Genomic DNA, 22,440 nt, shown 5'->3' with positions numbered 1-22,440 from the left:
CCCCCTCCTCTTTCTTGTCTCTCTTTCATCTTATTGTCTACCAGTTTATAAACTGAATGACACATGTTTCTTGTCGTGTTGGTTTAAAGGCTAAGTTCTTTATAGATCCTGTGGAAAAGAGCCCTTATTCGAACTCATTTGACACAAGAAACAAACAATCCCTGCATGAAATGGGCAAAAGCACTGAAACATAATCCTCACAAGTAAATACTAGACATGGCCAACACGCCACATGAAGAAAATGCCCTAGCTCTCCCTGCCATCAGGGAAATACAAATCAAAAAACCACAATTGAGAACACCTCACACCAGGAGGATGGGTAAAAGTTAACAGGGCAGGAATCCACAAAATGTGAGAGGAGCCGAAGAGAGAAAAGGGAACTCTCTTACACTGTTGGTGGGAATGTTGAAATGGTTGTAGCCACTGCTGGAAAACCTGTGTGGAGGTTCCTCAATAGTTAAAATAACCTGCCCTACAACCCAGCAATTGCACTGTTGGGATTTACCCCAATGATACGATGCAATGAAAGGCCGGGAACAATGCACCCCGAGTGTTTATAGCAGACTTGTCCACATAGCCAACGTGGAACGGAGCCTCGTTGGTCATCGAAGATTGAATGAATAAAGAACGTGTGGTTTATTGTATACCATGGGATATTACTCAGCCATTAGAAGAAAAATTACCCACCATTTGGCTTCAACGTGGAGGGAACTGAGGGTATTATGCTGAGTGAAAGAAGCCAATGGAGAGGACAAAGCTATATGTTCTCATTCATTTGGGGATATAAATAATGTGAAGGAAGAGAAGGGAAGGGAGAAGAAAGGGTAGGAATATCAGAAAGGTACGACAGAACTAAAGACTCAAACTGATGGGAACGATTAGGGGGGGAATGGTGAGCAGGGGGAGCGGGCGGGGGTTGGGGGTTCAATGGGTGGTGACGGCACCTGAGGGGGCACTATGGGATGTATAGCACGGGTTGTTATTCTGTTATGTTTGCAAATCATCCACCAATAAGAAATAATTTATTTTAAAAAAATTAAATTGAGACACATGGACATAACACAACTCAAGAATATTTTAAAAAATACACTATAAACGACTGGGTAGTTGAATAGCAAACAACCATGACTGTTGTAAAAGAAATGTAGTTTATATGCTTATGGACCCTCTTTGCACCTCTTCAAGCACTTGTCCATCACTTTAGTGCTAGTGCTTGATGGTTGAGCTTCTTTCCTATTTTCCCTTGTGAGATCATGAGTTCCTATAGGGTTAGTAAGCCTGTCTTAATCATCTGAGTGCCTATATACAGGCCTAGTGCCTGTCTAATTAGCTTTTGTTGACCCTTTTTTTTTTTTTAAAGAATGAGACACCACGTTCAGCAACTAAAATAATGGCTTACAAAGTCTTTCATAGAGTAGTATGAAGTGCCTAATCCTTTGTAGCAGTTTAATCTGCATGTGGATTTCTACAAACGGGTTGTTGTGTGTAAAGTTTATAGTCCAGATCACAGAAGTAGCCAAAAAACCATACAAGAGTGGTGTCCCCTAAACTGGTAAGGTTGGAACTTAAAGGAACTATTCTTAGTGTGTTAATCATGCTATTGCTCTGCTTGTTTTACCCCTATCCTAAACCTCTAATTTGCCCGAAGACCTATTTGCCTCAAGAGCTCATTAACTAGAGGGATCCCTGGTGTGCGCAGTTGTGTTGGCGCTCCTTGGCCCAGGGCGCGATCCTGGAGACCCGGATCGAATCCCCCCACATCAGTCCCTGCTGGAGTCCTGCTTCTGCCTTGTATCCTCTGCCTGTAGTCTTCTGCTCTCTCTCTTCTCTCTCTTCTCTGGTGTCTATCAGAAAAAAAAAAACATTAAAGACCATCATTAATATGGATTAATGACTACACAGCTAGGATGCCACAGACAAAGAAAAAATGAACCTTTATAGCAAAAAGAAATCGGTTACTCGCTATGTATACCGGAAATACTAAAGAAGCATTTTCCTCCTTGAGTGGCAATGAGTGCCTGGAGAGATGTTATTGTATATTATTCAAATTCGGGGACTTCTGATATGTTTGCTTTAAGTGTAACATTTCGTATCTACCCATAATACTTAACCACATTTTATTTACTTAAAGAGTTTATTCCTAAAGTAATCTCTATACCCATGGTTGGTTTCAAAACCACAACCTCAGATCCGAAGTCACTTGCTCTATCAACTGAGCAGCCAGGTTCACCCCTTAGAACCATACATTTTAAAAACATCTATATTTTTAATACTGGTGCTAGATTCCCCCTTAACATCCTTAATCTGCTCTACTTGGTAACTTAATGGGTAACTGTGATAATAAGGCTTACATAATTAACCGCTTAAAACTATTCTATATTAAAGTGTTAATTTAGATTAATATTTAAAAAAAACATTCGGGTTAATGGCCATTCAAATATATGTCAGTGTTTCTATATTTTTCTGTCCTGTAGGTGACAATTGAGTATTAATTCCTCTCATTTTACTAAACCAACTTTTTCCAAACCTTCTTTCTAATAAGGCCGATTATAAACCTTTTGGCTTTGGCAGCCATATTGGTCTCTGTCATATATTCTTCTCTTTCCTCTTCTTTTGCCTCTTTTAAACGCCTTTAAAGACGTAAAAATCATTCTTACTCAGCTGTATAAGACACCTGAGCATGGATTTGATCCAGGAGACTAAATTAAGTATAAATGTAAGCACACGTCATATGAACCTTCCGAAGCAGGTTCATATGTGCATCCATATTGCTCGGACCGAATTACCCACCTACCCTTTTGCTACTATTGGGGGTCTTTTCTATCTTTTATTCTTGTCTAAGAAATTAAAAAACTAAAATGCTATGAGATATTTAATGCTAGGACTGGAAATTTATGTTAAACAGAAATTATAGTGATTATCTATTGACCCCATATTATATTTTACAGATAATATTAATGAACAAACTCAAATAAGTTATTATTAACTTACAAAACTGTAGGGATATGCCGGACAGGCCTTTAAATTAGGAGTCCTTATGTACTTCAGTCCATAATTAATTTCTTCACTGAGGAATTCTGAAAAAATGAAAAAGGTTATTTCTGCTCAAAATGACAAACAAACTACAAACTATGTCACTACACAGGACCTAACTCCCCTTTGGGAGGGAAACGTTAATGGTTTTGCCACCTAAATACTTAATTCTTTTTAATTTAGGAGAGTAACTGAGCTATGCGCTGTTTCCAACTCAAATTCGTTTTTTTTTTCTTGTTCCTTCCTCTATCTCTCTTGCTCTCTCTCCTCTCTCTCTCTCTACCACTACACACACCCACACACACACACACACACACACACACAGCCATCCACTATTTGAACCAAAAACATATTAATGTCTATCTTGGATCACAAAGTCTCTGCTAGAACCATCGGTGTTAGATTGACAACAATATCGGGCAGAACTGACACGTCACTTTCCCTCTCTGTTCTTTTAAATTCTAGTTGGAAAGCCCATACAGCAACTATAGGTAGTCATTTGTTTTTTCCCCAACCAAAAAAAAAATTTTTTTTTGAGAACTAAAAAAATGCTTAACACTCAGTGTACATAACAATAAATTCAGTCTTAATATTATAAAGCAAAATACCCATGAACGAAACCCACTTGTATAAGAAAAACCCTGCAGATAGCCCAGAAGCTCGTCAGTGGCCCCTTCCAATCACAACCCTCGCTTGATTCCCCAGAAGGAGTAACCATTATCTGCTTTAATAATTTCTGTTGCCTTTTTTGTACATTTTTTTAAAAAATTACTTCTGCAGGAGGCAGAGGGAGAGAAAAGAATCTCCAGCAGACTCCTGGCCTTAGTTTGGACTATCCCATGACCCTGAGATATGACCTGAGACCAGTCAAGAGTTGGACGAACTGACTGACACCCGGGACCCACTCAATTTCCTTTGCTTTTAAATGTAGTTTACCTATCATATGTCAGCCATAAACAACTATTTGTTTTGTCGCGTCTTGAACTTAAAAAATGGAATCCACAGGTATTATTTGTCTATGTGTGCTTCTTTACACTCAAATGTATCTGTATAAAAAATTTCATTATATGTTGCATGTAGCTGAGGTTGGTGTCAGTTCAATCTAGTATTTATTGCATGCTAGCTACATGTGGCTAATCTGAATACTTGGGAGTGGCTAGTGGTGGACTGAGGAGCTGAGTTTTTATTTAATTAATTTTTTTTACTTAAAATACAAATGAAAAAAACTGATACTCACACAGTTTTAGAAAATGTTTTAATATGTTTGCAACATGTATTGTGTTGATATACTTTTCTTCAACTGTATTTGTATGAATCTAACATACAGAACAGATTCTTGATAAAAGACTAGCATCAAAATTGGAGTTCAAAGAGTTACTATTGAAAAAGACACATAAAAAGGAACACAAAACTCTCAATAAGTTTTTACTGTATTACATGATAGCAAATGATATGGATATTTTTGACGACAGTATAACAACAGACTACTTACCTAATATGGGTACATAATTATATGTCGAAATATATATTTGGTATAAGAGCTACACAAATATACTTAACCATTTATGTCATCTCTCTCTATTTACTTTTAATTTTTAAGGGCTATCAGAAAATTTGAAGATTACTTATGTTGGCTTGATGGTTTTCAACAAATAGTGTTCCATTTTATGACTATTCACCACTTTATTAATTCTACTGTTGGCAGATATCATCATATATATAGAAACAGGTTTAAAATCCTGCCCCGGAGGCAGTGTCATACCGATTAGGAACTCTCTGCTTACAAGAATACCCTTCAAGTGAAACCAGACTCTGCAGGACTTACCACATTCGTGTTTCTAGTAATAAATGCCCAAACACTGCTTTTTACAAAAATAATTTTTAATTTCAATTCATTTTTTGAAAATGGTAATATATTCACATGGCCCAAATGCCAAGGTATTAGTACACACGCCAAGTTTTTTCTACTACCTTGTCCACACCCACCCATCCCCCCTCATTCCTACAAGAAAATTAAGTTATTTATTTCTGTCTGAGGCACATTATTTTCAGTTTTTCTTGGAAGGTTTGGAATAAATATCCCAGTCAGACACTATCATGGAGAATGAAACACACTATGTCATTTACGAAATTCACAAATAAAAAAACAAATGCTAAGTTCAGCATTTCCCTTACAAAAGATATCAGGACTAAGGGGCGGAAATCTTTAGCAGGGATCATAATCCCTATTTTTCGATTGCTATGATTAGACTGTCTTATGTTAATTCAGAGTCATTATGACTTCTCTGCTCAAGGTGTCACTAGAATGACAACCAAACTCTCATAAAACACCAGTGATTGACTTTGAATTGTCATATTTTTTTATCTAAACACACGTGTGTCTACATTGACTTTTTCTACAGATCAACTTTTATAAAAGATACCAGAAATTGGCAAAAGGACAGAAAATCACTCAAGAAAATACAAATGTCGTTCGAAACATAGGTATTATAATTTACAAGTTAACACGCAAACTTCAAATTCACTGGACCTCGTAGTCACGCATCGGACAGCCAAGCAAATGGAGAATATCCGTAGTGGGTGGTTGAGGATGGGATGCTTGTCCATGGTCTATGGGTTGGAGTATAAGTTGGCCACACTTTTTTGAGGGCCATTAAAATTTACATACATAGTCTTTATATCAACAATTCCATTCGAGCATACTATTCGACGAAGAATACCTGCCCATACCCAAGATGCATGGTTGAGGCAGTCATACAGCAGCGCATGGTACAGAAATGGGGCACACGTCTACATCTCAATATGCAGAATTACTATATAAGCATTCCTCTTGGGAATATATTACACCGGATCATACATGAGGGGTAACCCGCCTATCTAACACTAAAAGAAAAAGAAAAATCTAAGACATAGATGAAAAGAATCAAAAGATTCATTATAAGCATAAGCATAATCAAACAACTCAGGTTGTAGGAGTTATCAGTTATTATAAAACAAAACAAAAACAGGTAAGAAAATACCCAACACAAACCTATTGTGTCTTAATAGTTATGTAGACAAATGCATGGAAAAAGCATCTGGAGGACTATATACTAATCAGATAGTGTCTAGACTCAGTGGGTAGGGGATCGAACACAAAGAAGATGTTAACTTTAGCTAGTCTCTTTCATTTTTATATATGGAGGCTATAATATTGCGCTGATATAATGAGGAAAATAAGTTTTAGATTGACCTAATTTTAAAGAGAGACCTGTCAACATTCAACTTTTCAAGCATAAACATAGAATTGCCATCAACTAGAGGTTGATTTGGGATATGGAGGGGAAATACCCCTTTCCTCCAATAACTGCTCAAATTTTACTAAGAAGGATCTTCCAGGTGCGATTTTTTTACGTATCTTCGGAGAAGAAAATGATACTCACAATTTCTCAGTCCAACTTATGTCTTCCATGTTTCCTCCTACAATTAAGAAATAGGCGTTTCACTTGGAAATTCTCTGTGAACGAAACACATTCAGAACCTTGAGATATTAGGAAAAGAATGAACAGAATAAGTAATAATTCATAGGGCAACCTTGGGGGAATATGCAAATGCAGAAATACCAGCCTTTCTTACATATCCATAGCTATGCAGCGCTCCCAGTTTTGCACATTAATAAAGAACTGTGGGCCCTTTTGTAAACAAGCCATCTCCTTAGAAACCGGAAAACTTCGATATTGGTCTAATTTCTTGGATGATAATCCAGTTAATTACTTTATGAATAGTGGTATTTTTCTCCAAATCAACTCTATAGTGTCTACAAGGTTCTTCTGAAATCAATGAGAAAATACTTGAACCTAAATGGCAAAAAAAAAGTATAAACAAAGTAAGAACAAAGGTAAAGAAATCCTATTCAGGAGGAACAAGGTAAGAACAAAAAATCCTATGCAGAACACCAAATCTTGTGGCACAGCGTGACGTTCTTTTGAAATCTGTCACACTGTGTAGGGAGAGTTAGAATGAAGGAACTAATATGTAGAGAATTTCTTAGACATGTAACATAGGGAAAAGCAACCAAATTACTGAGACAGAACAAAAGCTATACCTGATTAGGGGAAATTGCAAAGAAAGTGATGGGAAGACAGACAACCAAACTGGGTACCAGGAGTGATCTATGGGTGGTAGGGGGGGTGGGGGTTTTCACGATTTTATGCCTATATGGGCTTGTGACATTAAACAATAAATGAGAAGTATCTAATTGAAGTATTTTCAAAAAGCTATGAAACTGCCTGAGTCAGTTAAATATCACTAATTTCGTATATGCACTGAACTCTTACCTTTAACTATCTTCTTCCCTCACAACACGTACCTATTCTTGTTAAGGTGTTATTTATCTGATAGGCACCAGAGAGAGAGAGAGAGAGAGAGAGAGACAGAGGAGCGGCAGAGACCAGGCATATGGAGAAGCCAGGCCCACGCAGGGATGCCCGACGAGGACTCGATCTCTGGACTCCAGGATCCGCCCCCGGACGAAGGCATGCACCAAACCGCTGAGCCACCCAGGAATCCCCCCCCTATTCCGGTTTATATACACATTTTTTTTCAGGGAGTCAAGAAATATAGGCAAACAGATAGCCATCTGCCCCATCATCTGCCGTAGTGGCCATCTCCCAGTCAACCAAAAATGCCTTCTGGTTGCGTTATGTTCCCTGATAAAGATGCCTAAACGAATTTTATCTCCCTGCCACTGGCTGTCCTTCCCAACTGCCTGTATTTCCACCTGCTAATCCGGACAGAATTTCCTGAGAGTTTATGTTGGATTTTTCTCTTTTCGGATGCCCCTGCCCAGTACTCCCCTAGCAGTTACGCAGTCTTGTTGGCTTCGGCTTTCCTCGGTGATGATTTTCAGGATTTTCTTTCTATCTGCTCTATGCACACCCATTCTGTCTCTGCCTCGTGTCACTTTGACTACCACTTTTGCTAGACATTCTTCTGTGTTCCCTGGATCAAGCTTTTCTCTCCTTAGATCTCTCACATTAGGGATAGAAAACAATCCTCTTTTTAGTGATCATATGTCTTTTGGGAAAACTTCAATGGCTTCCTATATCTCAGCATAACTTTCCAAACTTCTAGCTGATACGTCAGGGTATCCTAAACCGTATCTTTCACTGCTTCCTAAGCTATGCTTTTTTTTCCAGATTTTTATTTATATATTGAAGACACACATAGAGAAGGCAGAGACACAGGCAGAGGGACGAAGCAGCTCCAGGAGGGAAGCCGAGGTGGACTTATCCCGAGGTCTCCAGGATCACGCCTTGGGTGAACGCAGCGTTAATAAATCGCTGGGAGCCCAAACTGTGGCTGCCCGCCTAAGCTATTCTTTTTTTTTCTAGCTAATTCTTAATTCCTGATCATATCGTCAGCAGCTGTGCCTTTGCTTAGACTATACTCCTATCTTGCGTATTTAACAAATCCGAAGCCACTCTAAATCTCATCTGAAGTTTTAGCTTATCCATGCAAGCTTTCTCTGACCCCTAACCCATTGATTAACAGATTCTGTGGCTTACAGAACCTATAGTCGTACTAATATATAGGTCACCTGTCTTGCTTTTCTATGCCTATTTCCTTTTCTTCCCACCTACTTCATTTCAATCTAAGACAATGCCATACTTCATGCTAGCCACAGTCTGAGTCCTGGCGGGCATAAAAGGGTGCTGTTATTATAGAAACCAAGGACAAAAGATGAGTTCTAACATCAGCTAGGACCAAATATGCTAACACTCACATATGTTGAGGCCCTGAAAACGTGTGTTTTATATGTTATTAAATACCAACACCATCTCACAATAATCCCACAAGGTAGTAACTATTACCACCATTTATAGATAAGAAATTGAATCAAAGCAAAAGCTAATAGTGAACAGACTATTCAAAACCAGGCAGCTAATTCCCGGAATGCTTACTCTTAACCACTTTTTGTTATATCCACAAGGAGATGGAAAGAGGGACATGTTGCTTTAAAGATGGGAGAGTGAGGTGAACGATTATAATCATGGGCTAAAAAACTGGATAAAGAATAAGCGACAATTACAAGGACACGAGGAGGACGTGGGAACCACGCAAACAGGAACATAGCTAAGAGACAGTTGTCAGAACAGTTAAAGAGAGAGGCAGTCAACATGTGGGGAAGATGACGAAGGCCCAGGACAGACCTCAACTAGAAGCTGTCTGTGGTGTCAAGCAGGAGCAGAACAAATGGAAGAAAGGCATTCTTACAGATGTGAATGAGGTGTTGTTGTCCGTCTGTTGGGCTCTGGCACAGGCACTCTGCGGACGCCTCTGCTTGGGCTGAAACCATACAACGATAGCGTCTCATCTTTTCAGGTACAGAGCTCCATATGTTGACATTTGTGGTAACACTCTGTTCTGGCTGTCAGTGAAAGTTGTATAGCCTTTTCTGGGAAGTAGTTTTGCAAAAGCCACCACTGAGGGTCGAGTCGTTGGTGGAGAAGGGAACCGACGTCAGATACTCTGGTGGTGACGTTCAGTATATGCCGTCAAGTCCATAGGTGGAGAACAGTGACTTATTCAGGTTTGGCTGTTGACTCTGAACACCTCTCGATGTGCAAGTGTCACCTCAAGGTCGCTGGAGAGGAGATGTATTCTTCTTCGTGTTGCAGATGTTTTAGCCTCTGTAATAGGTTCTGATTAATGGTAAGCCCACAGCCCCATTGTGAAAGTGATGCTGGGTGATTCTGGATGTGGCTTCACCCTTATCTTGGGTTGGGACTCATCACGCTTCCTGATGAAAATGGATATTGAACTTTGAACCTCTTAGTGGCAGCTGGAGCTGAGTTGGGGTCTCTTGCTGGCTGGAGAAGGTTCAACTTCCATATTGGATCCTCAGTACAAAGGATAATTTTCCAGGTCCATAGGTGGAACATTGACTTCAGTCAGGTTTTGGATGTGCCTTGAATCTGCTCAGTATGCGCAGCGTTCATCTCAAGGTCCTTTGGAGGGGGAGTTGTAGGCTTGGTGGTTGTAGAACGTTCAACCTGGGTAGTAGGTTCTGAGCGTTATGTAAGTCCCCATGTCCAAGTGAACCTGTGACACTGGGTAAAGTGGTAAGGACCTGTCTGACTAGTGTTGGAACTGTCCCCTCCTGAGGAATGATATCTGAACTACAACCTCCTTAGGTGGCTTGGAGGCTGAGTGTGGGTCTCTGTGCATGGGTTGGAGAAGTTTGGTCTCGTGTAGTAGTGTCTGGAGTTATGTGTATAACCCCCAAGTCCAAAGTTTTAACTTTGACTTTTATTTAAGGTTGAATGCTGAACCTAACCTGCTACTGATGGTGGAATGTCACCTCAAAGGTCGCTTTTGAGGAGCTGGTAGTCTATCAGAGTTGTAGATGTTCACCCTCTGTCGTGGTTTTGGAATTATTGTAAGCTCTAGGGACAAAGGTTGTGTTGGTCAACATTTGGTGACCACAGTTGCTGAGACTTGATCCGCTGACGTTTGAGCTGCCTCTATGATATATGGAAGGTTTGAGCTGACAAGTTTCCCTGAGGCAGCTCTAGAGGCCTGGTTTAGGAAGGTTTCAACCTCTGTAGTGGATTCTGGATTATGGTAGTTCACGAGCCAAAGGATTGAACTGTGACCTTCAGTAGTTTGTGACCGCGAGACGGACCTGCTCGAGATGTGCAAATGTCACTCAAGTCTTGACGTGTAGAAGCTGATTAGTTCCTTTTCAGGGCTTTCAATTTCAACTCTGTAGTGGGTGGTTCTGGACTTAACAGTAAGCTCCAGGTCAAGGTTAAACTGTTACACTGGGGTAGTGATGGATGCGAATTTGAATCCCAACCTGGTTTGAATGGTCCTCTCCTGAATTACTGGAGATTTGAGCTACAGTAAACCTCACTTAGGTGGGCTCTGGAAGCCTGGATTGGAGTCTCCTGCATAGGTAGGACGTGCAATCTCATTAGTGAATCTGAAGTATCGTGGAGCCCCGGTCCAAGGCGAACTGTGACTTCAGTCAAGATTGCATGCGGAGCTTGAACCGCCTCTTGATGTGTCCAGAATGTCACTTCCATGGTCCTGGGGTGGAAGGAACAGTTTTACTCACGGTTGTAGAATGTTCAACTTTTGTGGTGGGTTCCTGAGTTAGGGTAAGCTCCAAGTCAAAGCTGAACCGTTACATGTGGTGTACAATAGTATGCGGAGCTTGATCCTGACTGGAGTGGTGATGCGTGTCCCCCCGAGGTCCCGATACATGGGAGGCTGCATTACAGACTCGTCAGGTGGCTCTAAAGGAGACCTGGAGTCTCTTGCATGGTTGAAGTTTAACCTCTGTAATGGGTTCTGTGTTAGGTAATGCTCAGAATATATCTAAAGGTTGAACTGTGACTTCGGACAAATTTGGACTCTTACCTCCACATGTTCTGGATGTGGAAGTGTCACTCTGATCCTCTGGGGAGACTAGAGTTGGCAGCAGGTTTGTAGAAGCTATGGAGTAACGTAAATCCAAGCAACAGGTTAGAGGACACTGGAAGCTTGAACAGTGAGAGTTTATCTGTCCTGAGGTTGGAACTGGTCATCCGTTTATGGACTGGAAGTTGTGGTTTCAACTCTTAAGAATGGCTACTGAGCGAGCTGATAAGGTCTGGATCAGTGATGGGGCTCTGGAGAGAGATGAGTTGAAGCCTGCCTGAGAATTGGTAAATGACTCTAGCTTCTCAGTGGAGCTCTGAGGCTGCGGTCTGTGCACTGTGTTGGTGCTGGAGAAAGTTCTACCCTCCTTAAAGGGGTCTAGAGGTAGAGATGGGGTTCTTGCAGGATCGGAGAGGATTCCATCCTCTCTCAGGAAACTGTAGAAGCTGAAAGGGGTCTTTGAGGAGATGAAGAGTTCACTTGGTCAGCAAGTCTAAAAACTGGTCTGGGATCCTGTTGTGTGGCAGTAAGCTCTACCTCCTGTCGGGGCTCAGTGAGAATAGCTGGGGACCTGCTGGGGACAGGAGGGCTGAGCTGGCAACCTCTGGTGGTGTTGGGGCTTGACGTTACAGTGGGCCCTGGAGAATGAGCTGAGACGGTGTACTCATTTGAAGTAGGTCTCAATCTCCTTATGGTGGTCTCTGATTGGTCAGCTGGGGCCTCCTGTTGGGCTCGAAGTAGTGTTCCTCTCCTAGGATGGTCTGAGAGTCTTACTATGAGTTCTTTGGTTGGCCTGAGGAAATATCATCTCAAGGGTTCTTGGAGACTGGAAAGAAGCTCGGAACGTGGGCGGAGAAAATTCAAACCTGCTCAGGGGGAATTGGACTTGAGCAGTAGGCCTCCGGTCTGCCCTGGAGCTATGTTCAAAACTTAGTGGTGCAACTGGGTATGAAAACCGCCAGCTTACAGGTTTGCTGTGGATATTGGTGCCACATTTGGATGCTTGACTATCACCAGGACCTAGACGGGAGGATGCACACTCATGATGTACTGGAGCGAGACTCCACAATTATCTGTAGAGGACTCTGGAGGCTGAGCCTGGGGCTCAGGGCTGGCTGGAGAAGGTTCTCTACAAATACACCTACGCAGCATCTGAGGCAGAAGATGACTCCAGCTGTGGCTTGGAGAAAGTTTCAGTTTTCTTCAGTGAAAGATCTCCAGTCTTGTTGGTACTCCCTGCTGATCTGGTAAGGTTCACCTTTTCAGCAGGGGCGTGGATGTTTCTCAGAACACCACTTTCACGATGAAGTTGTGGAAATTGAGTGGGAGCCTCTTCCTGAGTGGAGATGGTTCATCCCCTCCTCAGAGGCCTGGGATACTGGGTTGGGCCTCCTGCGGGTGTGGAAGAGTTTAGCTTTTCAGGAGTCCCTGTGCATGATGATCCTGGGCTCTCCTCCTTGTATTGAGGAAGGTTCATCCGCTCAGGGATTTGGAAGCTCAGCGGGGCCTCCGAGTGGGGGTGGAGAGTATCTCTTTCCATGATCGTCCCTGCAAGTTGGCCAGGCCCTCCTCGCGGTTTAAGAGTGATTCACCCTCCTCAAGAGGCATGTGCAATCTGAGCCAGGGTTGTCCTGACTGGGTGTGAAGGTAGTTAACCTCTCCAGCGGGTCTGAACAGGGGTCTCCTGCCTGTGTGGGAGGTTTCTCCTGTGTGGAGATTTGGGGAATAAGGAGGGGGGGGCGGTCTCGGGGGCGGGGGGCTGTGGGGAGGGTGGGGGGGGGTGTGGGGGTGGGGGGGTGGGGGGGCCGGGGGGGGGGGTCGGGGGGGGGGGGGCGGGGGGGGGGGCGTGGGGGAGGGGGGGGTGGGGGGGGGTGCGAGGGGGGGGGGGGGGGGGGGGGGGGGGGGGGGGGGGGGGGGGGGGGGGGGGGGTGAAAAAAAAAATAAACCATAACACGGCGGGGGGGGGGGAAACAAAACAAAAAAAACAACAAAAACAAAAACAAAAAAAAACAAAAAAAAAAAAAACAAACAAAAAAAATAGAAAAAAAAAACAAAAAAAAAAAAAAAAACAAAAAAACAAACAAAAAAAAAAAAGTCTCCTGTTGAAATGGCAAAGTGTTCATTCTCCTCAGGGACTGTGGAGGCAGAGTTGGGCTTCTGCGGGTTGCAAAAGGTTCCACATTAAGGGGCACAGAGGCTGGTGACAGACTCCGTTGAATGGCAAAGGGTCCCCACCTCTGTAGTGGGTTCTGGGTACAGTAACCTGCAGCCGCAGGTGAAACAGTGATCTTGGGCAGGTTTAAATGTTGAACCTGATGGTGACCTGGAGGTGCCAAAAACAAACACCTTTTTTTTTTTTCCCCAACATAATGATGCTCTAGCGTGAGCGGGTTGCTCCTGAGGGGTTGGAATAGGGCCACTCCCCCAAAGGACAGCTTGGTGGATGAGGCTGGTTGGTTGTTCTGGCAGGATTGCAAGGCTCAGCCTCTTGGGGTGTGTGGAGCTGAGTCACAGTTTACAGTAAAGGCCAAATCTTAAAGTTAAACAGTGACATGTGTAATTTGGCCGCGAGCTTAATTCTGGACTCGAGAGTCAAATGTTTAACTCCTGAGGTGGTACCTTCTCTCTGGTGGCTGAGCTGGGGCCTCATGAGGGTTCAAGGTTGACTTACTAGGTGCCTCTGTAGGTTGAGCTGAGGCTCCGTTGGACTTCAGGGGTACTTGAAGGTTCAGCTGGGGCCTCCTGTGGGTATTACAGAATTCCCAGTTACTAAGGAGCTCTGGACGGCTGTGAGAATAGAGCGTCCTGAAGAAGTGATGGTGTTTCTGTTATCTTCAGGGGACTCGGGAGGCTTGGCCTGGGCCTCCACTCCAGGACAAAAGGTTCAGTTCCTCACAGTGGACTGGAGAGGTCATGCCAGGGGTCTCCGGCAGGAGTGAGAAATTTCAAAGCCTCAGGGAGCTCTGGGGGTGATCTGGTCCCCCTGGGAAATCCCCTGGTCGGTTTCCTCAGGGATATGATCTCCCATCCAGAATCTGAATAATCGTCATGTGCGTTGTTTCTAGGAGCTCTTTTATTGCAAATGGTTTGGGTTCCAATAAACACGTTGCAAGCCTTCGATGCTGAACTAGATCTTTTGTCCAGTTTGGGATGAAACAAAAAACTTTCTTTGGGTTAAACCCTGAAGTCCAGAGGTGGAGAAAGTATTACAATGACTGGTGGATCTTCTGGCTATCTCCAGTTTTCATCTTCCTTTTGAGGGGAGGGAGTTTAGTAGAAACTCTGGCCTGATTCTTCACACCAAAGTGGCACCACTTGTAAGAGCTTTCGTGGCAGGGTTGCTTGTCATTCAGTAATATCGTCTATGGGGGCAGCTCACCATTTGAATCGTGTCAGGAATGGAACCCAAAGTCTCAGTCAACTGCTTAGGGGGCGGGACGATATCTGGGATGGAGCAGAGGACCTCAAGTTATTAAAGGCCCCCCCCCGCTCTGCGGGGTGGGTAAGTGCCTGTGTGTGAGCGATTTCATGCAGGAGTTTCAGAGAGGGCGAAGGACCAGGGTTCCGGGGCGGGGTTCCGGGGTTCGGGGGGAGATCTTCCGAGGGCAGGAGGTCCGCAGGGCCCAAGCCGGAAGCGGAGCTTCCTGGCCAACAACCACGACGGTTCGCCATGTAAAAGAAACAAAAGGGAGAGGCAAAGCCTGGACAGATACTATGCGGAGCAAGAGAACCAAGCCAGTGGGGCGCTCGGTCTCCCCAAGAGAAAGAAACCGAAAGTCAGGGGCCCGGTGAGCCCCCCCATGTTAGAACTGCGCGCCCTCACCGCATGCGTCCCACCCGTTATTTCCGCCACCTTTGTGAGCTTGGCACAGCTGGGGTGCGGCTGGGCTCCGAAGCCCCTGGTTCAAGCCTCTTCCCCAGAATCCCGGCCAAGCCTCCCTTCCCCTGAAAGGGCCACCACTAACTCCCGAGGCAAGGGAAGGATGGGCTGCTGGAGTCTGCAAGGACCCAACTCAGCCGCTCTGAGGTGTAGGGTCGGGGTGTGAGCAGTTTCCCCAGGAAGCAGAAGACCTGGCGTACCGGAGATTCAAAATGCAGTCCACTTCTGGCGGATCGAACTTGTCTCTCAAAGCTCTAAATCCGAGACACCATTCCTCCTCCCCTGGTCTGTAATGACTCTAAGAAAAGAGGAGCCTGAAAGAATATCACAGGGACAGTGGGGGGGGGAGCCACACTTCACGGTCCTCTGAATGTTGCCTTTCTCTACGTTCTCCCATCCAGTACTAACCAGGCCCGACCTGCATGAGCTCCGAGATCAGACGAGGATCGGGCGCGGTTCAGCGGTGGTATGGGGGGGGGGCCGTAGATCCTTAAGTTCTCAATACGCATTGTCTGAGTTTTAAATTCAATACTGTGTTAGGAGGGGCTACCCTACCACTGAATCAGCGAGGCTCCAAACTCCTGTGGGAGGGGCTGGGGGCATGGGGGGGGGAGGAGGTGAGCAATTCATTCTGGGAGTGAGAGTATGCAACCAAGGGACTAGCCCTCGTTTACATTAGGGCGGAAAACTTCCGCGTCCCCACCTACACTCAACACACCTGTCAATCGAGAACGAGTAACCTGAGGTCTTACCCTGTGTGCACGCATGGAGAAGCACTTAAAATGTGAGGTCAGCATGGTAAACTTTCTGGAAAATACTGTAACTAGCGCCGTTTACTTCCTTCACCTGTCCTTTCTATAATCTCTTCTATTGTAGTCCGTGTTATGGGCGGGCACAAGCTCTGGAGAACGTAGGTTTTGTTTGCTTGCTTTAAGGATTTATTTTTCGAGAGAAGAGGCAGAGACACAGGCGAGAAGAAGAATAGAAGCAGGCTCATGCAGGAGCCGACGCGGGACTCGGGGATCCGGGTCGCCAGGATCACACCCTGGGCTGCAGGCGACACTAACAGCTGCGCGGCCAGGGCTGTTGGAAGGAGAACGGATTTTATCCATTCCCAGTGTCTAGCACATACTATGGGTTTTAAATGGAAAAATTCCAAACTGGTCTTTTATTTGGAAAGGATATTGTTGTGAGTCAGGTTTAGAAATCTATAGCATCAATACTGAATCGCTTTCTCTCACATTTCACATGAAGCTAGACTCTTAAAGTGAAACTTGCGAAAGTCTGAAAGTCCTGGACTGGGACTTGATTTAATTGAATTTAGAAGAATTTGACACAGACCAAAACTTCAAATGCTTTTTCAGAAAGTAACAATCTTTCATCTCTACTATCTTCCCCTTCAAAACAAATGTTGCAACTTCGGAGTTAGTTAAATAATCAGAATTCTAGCCCCAAATTAAGTCTTAATGACATGAAAAAAACATTCTTGCTATTATTATTTTTTTTTAACATTCATTAGATAGAACATTGGCATTTATTTTAGAATTAAAACTTGTCCAAGTAATCCCTAATTCAGGGTTAGGGTTACAGAAAGTTCTCAACAAAATATTTCATACAAGAGTCTATGTGATAATGATATCTGGTAATAACCTTCCCCGTATTTGAAAGACAATTAAAAAAATATTTTATTTATTCATGAGAGCCACACAGAGCCCTGAGGTGGGAGCCTGATGTGGGACCATCTCAGGACCCTGGATAAGGCCCCAAACCCAAGGCAGATTGCTCAACCACTGAGTTCACTCGGTGTCCCAATGCACATAAGGTTTTTCAAAAAAATGCTTGTAGCATATTTTTGCTCACTTAAGGCCCATTAGTTACTCCATGTTCCCAAGTCCCTGAGATCTTTGAGGGGAGCAGCTAAACGGCTGTTTGTGTCCTCTTCTATGTCCACAAACTATATAGGAGCAATATGAGCAATTGGTCTCCAAATTTCAAATAAGGGGTCAGAGCCAAGGGCCAGACTTCAAGAAAAGCCCCAGAACTTCCCTGCACTCAAAAGCAGTTTCAGAGTTCCATTTCCCAAAAATGGACAGACTAAACTATAGTTACAAACCTGTCAGTGCTTTTAAATTATGGTATAGATAGTATGTTATAGTTGTGAAACCATTGAGCTGTAATAACAAGGTGCTTGAATGTAAAATCATGTGAGAGCTCCTCTTGGGTTCTGGCATCTGTAATCTCTTCAATGTCTGTTAATGTCCACAGCTTTTACCACTTTCTGGAAATAAAGTTAACGAGGATCAATTCAGAGTTTTTCTTGTTCTCAAATGTGCTGACTGGGTGTTATGGCTTATTGTGGCAAAACTTGAACTCCAATAAAAAAAAAATAAAAATGAGATTGCTGTGATACATATAGAACCCATCATGAGAATATTCTTTTGAAATTTAAAAAGCAGAAACTAAAGCATTTCTAGAGTTTTCTATATAACCTTCTGTTGTTATATAACTATTTTTTTAAAGACTTTATTTAGGAGAGAGAGAGAAAGGGAAGGAGAGAGAGAGAGTGTGAGCACAGAAGCAGGGCGGGAGGGTAGAGGTGAGAGATAAAAGAGACTCCCACTGAACAAGGGAGTTGAGTGGGGTTGATCCCAGGACCCGGGGATCATGACCTGAACAAAGGCAGAAACTTAACTCACTGAGCCACCAGGCACTCCTCTATCTCAGTGTTTTTTTTAATTTTTATGATTTATGATAGTCCACAGGAGAGAGAGAGAGAGAGAGGGGAGATGAGAGAGAGAGACAGAGACACAGGCAGAGGGAAGAAGCAGGTCCTGCGAGGGAGCCCGAGTGGGAGTCGATCCCAGGTATCCAGGATCGCGCCCGGGCCAAGGCAGGCGCCAAACCGCTGCGCCAACCGGGATCCCTCTCTATCTCAGTTTGTTTTTTTTTTTTTGGTTCTAGAATTTAATTTTAGTGTAGTAAATTAAGAGTCATGTATGACAGGACAGCCAGTAATATTCATAGCTTAGTAGTTTTCACACCGTTTTAGAAAGCACATAATACATTTCAATAGGCATTACAGAAAGTTTTGTAAAGAAATATTTATCCTTGGCAGTGATTCCAATTTATATAGGATGAAACATAATCTCAATACCCTCTCCATATCCTGAAACTATCTCGCTATGGAAGATATGCCTTTTAAAATTTTTTTAGAAATTTAAATTTAAAAAATTTGCATGAAAGATTTATATTTTCATGTTTCTACATGTGTTGCATTAGATACAAATCTGTAAATGCTCAATAAATACTTGTGTTAGGTAATCTTTATTTCTCTAGAAAAATATTCACATCAGCACTATTGACATTTATGGTTGGATCCTCTTTTTTAAGAGGGGCTGTCCTGTGCATTATAGGGTGTTTAGCGCCATCTCTGGCCTCTGCCCACTAGATGCCAGTAGCATATCTACAGTCTGACAACCAAAAATGTCTCCAGACACTTCAAATGTCACCTGGGTGCAAAATCACCCTAGTTGAGAACCACTTCTCTAGAATGATTCAGTCTGATCTGTATAATAATTCTTACACTAATCTTTGCTACAGACAAAAAAGATTCGCTACATAATTTTAGTAGCTTCTACTAATAAAATTACAATCATATTTCAAAATGATTGTAGCAAAGAGGTTACAATTAAGTTTACAAAAATCCCAAATATAATGAAATTTATATTTGTAACTTACATAAACTTCAAAAAAAGGTAGTGGTTCAAATGTCCGTCTTCAATAGATTGTATCTTATTGCAGGATAAATCTCTAGGAAAAGTAAAGGAAAATATTGCCTCAATTAGCTATTAGATACCTAACTAGTAGGCTGATAGTATTGAATAAGCAGCTTTTGCCTAAACTCTGAACTTAAGGGACTTGTTATTGAACCTTCCAGAGCCCCTAACTCTCCTCATCTCTCTTAAAAGAGTCTCACTTTCATAAATGAAAGAAGTAACTACAGCTCTTGATAGATTCTGGAAGTAATCTTTCCTGAGAGCAGAAGATTAATTAGAGGACATTTGAGGCCTCATCAATTTCTAGATTATGAGCTCAAAGTTTTGACCTCCACATAGAATTTCTTTCTTTATTTTGTAAAAGATTTTATTTATTTATTCATATAGACACACAGAGAGAATGAAAGGCAGAGACACAGGCAGAGGGAGAAGCGGCTCCATACAGGGAGCCTGACATGGGACTGGATCCAAGGTCTCCAGGATCACACCCTGGGCAGAAGGTGGCGCTTAACCGGTGAGCCACTCGGGCTGCCCCTATATTTCTTTTTAAAAAATATTTATTATTAGAGAGTGTGTGTGCATGCACATGCACAAGTGGGAGGAGCAGAGGAAGAGGGAGAGAGAATCCCAAGCAGACTCCTCACTGAGTGCAGAGCCCAACAGGGGGCTCCATTTCAGGATCCAGAGATTGTGACCTGAGCCAAAACCAAGAGTCAGATGCTCAGCCAACTGCACCAACAACCGGGCACCCCTATAATTATAATTTCTAATATTAAAAGGGATATTCTCATTTTGGAACACCTTTTTGGTTTAGTTCTATTTTTCTAGGCCAATTCAATACCAGAAAAAATAAAAGATATCCTTTCATTTAAATTGAAAGGAAGTTACCCCTCTAATCAATACATAAATTTGAACTAACTCAGAATCATATCATCATGTTAATAGAAATTCATTTTGGTTGTACATTTGCCTTAATATTCCATGAATTTATTAACTGCTTCAGTTGCAAGTGTGAGACAACAAAAAAACACCACATAGTACTGGATTTTTATTTGAAAACACCCATTCTTGATAATAGTTGACCCTCAGACTTCCATTGATTCCAGCTTAGTCCCTTATTTTCCACCTACTCTTCAGACTTGGCATTGCCATCTCTAGTCTCTCCCTTTCTAATCCATCCTGCACACAGTCACCAGAGTAATTCTCCACAAGTGGTTCTCGAATGCCAGCATCACTTGGGCACTTACTCAAGATGCAAATTCTCAGCCTTACTCTATAGACTGAAGGAATCAGTAACTGTGGAGGTGGAGCTTATTTTCTGACAAGCCCTCCAAGTGACTCTGTTGCAGATTATTTATTTATTTATTTATTTTTCTATTGCAGTTTAAAGCTTGTCCTGGAGCACTGCTGTGATAATCCAGTAGCGTGGCATGTTAATCCACGGCCTTCAAATCCTAGAAGACTAGCTCTAATCTCCTACTCTACAGGTACTCAAGATATTTTTCCTGTATTTTGCCTTTCTCCCAGTCTCCTTTGTAAGCTTATTTGCCCTACAATGTCTTTCTGATGATACCCAATAGCTCTTCAAGGTCCTGTTGAAACAGCATTGCTCTAATAGCTTCCCTGATCCAATGTGAAGTCTTTTCTTCCTCATCTGTATTCCAAAACCAATTTATACCTCTCGTTGCCCATATCCATTTCTTCTTCTTCTTTTGAAAAAAACATTTAAAGTAGGCTTCACACCCAACCAGGGGCTTGAAATCATGACCCTGAGATCAAGAGCCACATGCTCTACCAACTCAGCCAGCCAGGCATTCCAATTTATTTTTAATATAGTTATTTTTGCATCCTTTTTCCTCTGAGCATAAAATGCTTGAAAGTATGGACTAGTTGTGTTCATCTGCATTGTCTACCATGTTTAAAACTGACACATGTTTCTTTCGTGTTGAGTTTAATAAGTTCTTTATAGATCCTGGAAAACTAGCCCTTTATCTGATACATCATTTGCACCAAAGAAACAAACAATCCAATCATGAAATGGGCAAAAGACATGAACAGAAATCTCACAGAGGAAGACATAGACATGGCCAACACGCACATGAGAAAATGCCCTGCATCACTTGCCATCAGGGAAATACAAATCAAAACCACAATGAGATACCACCTCACACCAGGGAGGATGGGGAAAAGTAACAAGGCAGGAATCCACAAATGTTGGAGAGGATGCAGAGAAAAGGGAACTCTCTTACACTGTTGGTGGGAATGTGAAATGGTGTAGCCACTCTGGAAAACTGTGTGGAGGTTCCTCAAATAGTTAAAATAAACCTGCCCTACAACCCAGCAATTGCACTGTTGGGGATTTACCCCAATGATACAGATGCAATGAAAGGCCGGGACACCTGCACCCCGATGTTTATAGCAGCAATGTCCACAATAGCCAAACTGTGGAAGGAGCCTCGGTGTCCATCGAAAGATGAATGGATAAAGACGATGTGGTTTATGTATACAATGGAATATTACTCAGCCATTAGAAATGACAAATACCCACCATTTGCTTCAACGTGGATGGAACTGGAGGGTATTATGCTGAGTGAAATAAGCCAATCGGAGAAGGACAAACATTATATGTTCTCATTCATTTGGGGAATATAAATAATAGTGAAAGGGAAGAGAAGGGAAGGGAGAAGAAATGGGTAGGAAATATCAGAAAGGGAGACAGAACATAAAGACTCCTAACTATGGGAAACGAACTAGGGGTGGTGCAAGGGGAGGAGGGCGGGGGTTGGGGGTCAATGGGTGACAGGCACTGAGGGGGGCACTTGATGGGATGAGCACTGGGTGTTATTCTGTATGTTGGCAAATCGATCACCAATAAGAAATAAATTTATTATTAAAAAAATAAAATTGACACATGGACATAAAACAAACTCAAATATTTAAAAAATAAATATAAAGAGCTGGGTAGTGAATAGCAGAAACAAAATGACTGTGTAAAAAGAAATGTAGTTTTATGACTTTATGGCTCCCTCTTCTGCACCTCTTCAGCACTTTGTCATCCACTTAGTGCTTAGTGCATTATGGTTTGAGCTTCTGTCTATTTTCCTTGTGAGATCATGAGTTCCTATAGGGGTAGGAAGCCTGTCTTAATCATCTGAGTGCCTATGATACTGGGCATAGTGCCTGTCATATTAGCTTTTGATTGACCTTTTTTTTTTTTTTAAATGAATGAGAACACTTCAGCTAACATAAAATAATTGGCTTACAAAGTATTTCATAGTAGTAGTAATGAAGTGCCTAATCCTTTGAGCAGTTTATCTCATTTGATTTTCTACAAACGGTGTTTGT

The sequence above is a fragment of the Canis lupus genome, chromosome 9 (assembly GCF_011100685.1).
Source record: "Canis lupus familiaris isolate Mischka breed German Shepherd chromosome 9, alternate assembly UU_Cfam_GSD_1.0, whole genome shotgun sequence".
Lineage (NCBI taxonomy): Eukaryota > Metazoa > Chordata > Mammalia > Carnivora > Canidae > Canis > Canis lupus.
The sequence above is the reverse complement of the archived record's forward strand: the minus strand, read 5'-3'. Positions refer to the sequence as shown.